At 35.2% G+C, this 2269-nt stretch overlaps 1 long non-coding RNA gene across 1 annotated transcript; it reads left to right on the forward strand.

The window, feature by feature from the left end:
- On the forward strand, nucleotides 1-897 carry LOC147493245 (uncharacterized). The gene is made up of 3 exons (XR_015198402.1): nucleotides 1-58; nucleotides 223-291; nucleotides 813-897. It is a non-coding gene; the product is annotated as an uncharacterized LOC147493245 (long non-coding RNA).
- Nucleotides 898-2269: the final 1372 nt, after the last annotated feature.

Below are 2269 nucleotides of genomic sequence, written 5' to 3' on the forward strand. Positions count from 1 at the left end.
GGATAGCATGAGTATTGGGCAACGTGATGTTTTACTACTATTTCGCACCCTTTGCAAGGTTGGCTTTCACAGTCATCTGTTCCTGTACTACCTGAAGGGTGTATTTTTTAAATTTCTTACTACTTCAGCTCATCATTTTCATTATTCTATGCTCATTATTTTGGTTTTTCTATGGCATTCAAAGCCTTCAGTGTGGAATAACAAGTACTCCAAAATTCACAGATGGGCATGAAGGAAGAGAATGATGAAGTTACGACCAAGACTAGGCTTTTATCTCTTGAGCTTTTACAGGTTAGTCCTATGGCCTTCTATGGCCTTCACTATTATCCTGTGCATATCATTGCCTCTTTGGTTGATTTTTATGTGGGAAGCTTTGATTCCTCTTCTAACAGGAGGGTGAATTTTCTTAAGAAATTTTTTCACCATTGCGTTGTGCTTTAGACCTTATTCGGGAGAAAGGATGTGAAAAAAAATACTATATGTTTGTTTACACCACTCATTTGTTGGCCAAACAATTATCACATGATCATTTTGCAAAGAACAAAAAATCAAGTGTCTTCTGTTGTTTGATGTCGTGAGTGAAGTTGCTTCTTCTTTGTGGTATGTATCATTAAAAGAATGCATCAGAGTTTCAAAGACCAAGGATATAAGCTTTATAGATTTTGCTTTAGGATCTGCACAAGGCCTAGGATCTTCAAGCATATGTCCTACCGATTTAGCTACCACACTGGTTCTCTTTCTTGTGGAAGTGTTTGATTCTTTATGAATGCATGATAAGGTTGGTATATGATTAAAATATTTTTTTTTTGGAGAGTTTATTGGAAGGGGTTAGTCATTCTTTTACGAAGAATTTTCATTTCATTGACTCAGTAAAAGCATATCTTTCTTATGCCTTGTTACGTTAAATCGTTTCTCAATCCTCGGTTATATTCGGGTAACCTTCATGTTTCAGTTTTGCCTTCTTTCTATTTTATATGCTTGATGCTTTGTGATTTATTCCAATGGTACCGATTTTAATTCGGATTTGGATATTTCTAAAATACGAAATTTTGATATTATTGCCAATTTATTCGAAAATATATACTTCTCTCTCATCGTCCACTTGATTGCAACTTGAATTTTCTAGTTTTTCTTCCAAAAACATAACCTAGCCGCTACTTCCCCACTTGAATTGGACTACTTCTTTGCTATGTTTTAGAGGGAAAGCCTTAAAGTAAGAACATTTGGATATTTGAAAGTTGATTTATTTCAAAAAAAATTTGGAAAGTAAAGAATGTATTGTTTTAGGAGCTCTTCAAGACCCGAATCCATTATTGGGTCTAACAAAAAAATTAAAAATTACAAATACCCGGACCTCAATAGAATGAGCATGTTTGGGACACGTTTTTTTCTTGATCATTTGTTTGAATGGCCTTGTTGTTGGTCAAGGACATGGTTTTCTCTCCCTTGAACATTGGAATGATATTCAAAAATAATTGAAAGTAAAGAATTTTTGAAAATTTACCAAGTATTCGAAATTTTCGAGCAAAAAGCATGTTGGAAATATATTTTGAATGTTGGATCGGATTTGTAGCATTTCATTCGAAAAAATTTGGAAAAATTAAAGTAATGATGTCAATAAAATTTATTCCAAAAATTATTTTTTTACGGTATGCAACCTGGAATCCCGCTATGTTTTAGGGGAAAGCCTTAAAGTAAGTATGTATTGTTTTAAGCTCTTGTGGGTCCCCGCGAAATGTTTGGGACACTTCTTGTCATATGGGGTTTGATTGAAATGATGGGAATTTTGTATGATCAAAAGCAAGTGTGTTGATGTGCTTTAATTTGTATGAATTATAAATGGTGCCAAAATCAATTCTTTTTTATCTAATTCAATACATTTGCCAAGTGTGCCATAAATTGTATGGGCAAAACATTTATATCTAATTCAATAAAGACATTTGCTAAACACAGCAATAAAAGACCCGTGGCTAAATTATAGATCCATTCCACAAAATGTAGGGGCACGGGTCGTGTGAGCATTAGCCACGGTTTAGTGCTGTGGCAAACGGGAAAATTCACCACGGCCCATGTAACGGTTTATAACCGTGGCATAAAATGAAGCTTTACCCACGGTCTTTAGCCGTGGCCAAAGATTAGCCACAGGCGCATTAGCAACAGTCGTGCAACGGCTTATAACCGTGGCAAAAGGTCTTTAGCCACAGCCTATGACCGTGGCAAATGCTGAGTATTCTTGTAGTGTCACCTTTCATTATTTGAATAGTATGTT

Source organism: Coptis chinensis, chromosome 6, assembly GCF_015680905.1.
Source record: "Coptis chinensis isolate HL-2020 chromosome 6, ASM1568090v1, whole genome shotgun sequence".
Classification (NCBI taxonomy): domain Eukaryota; kingdom Viridiplantae; phylum Streptophyta; class Magnoliopsida; order Ranunculales; family Ranunculaceae; genus Coptis; species Coptis chinensis.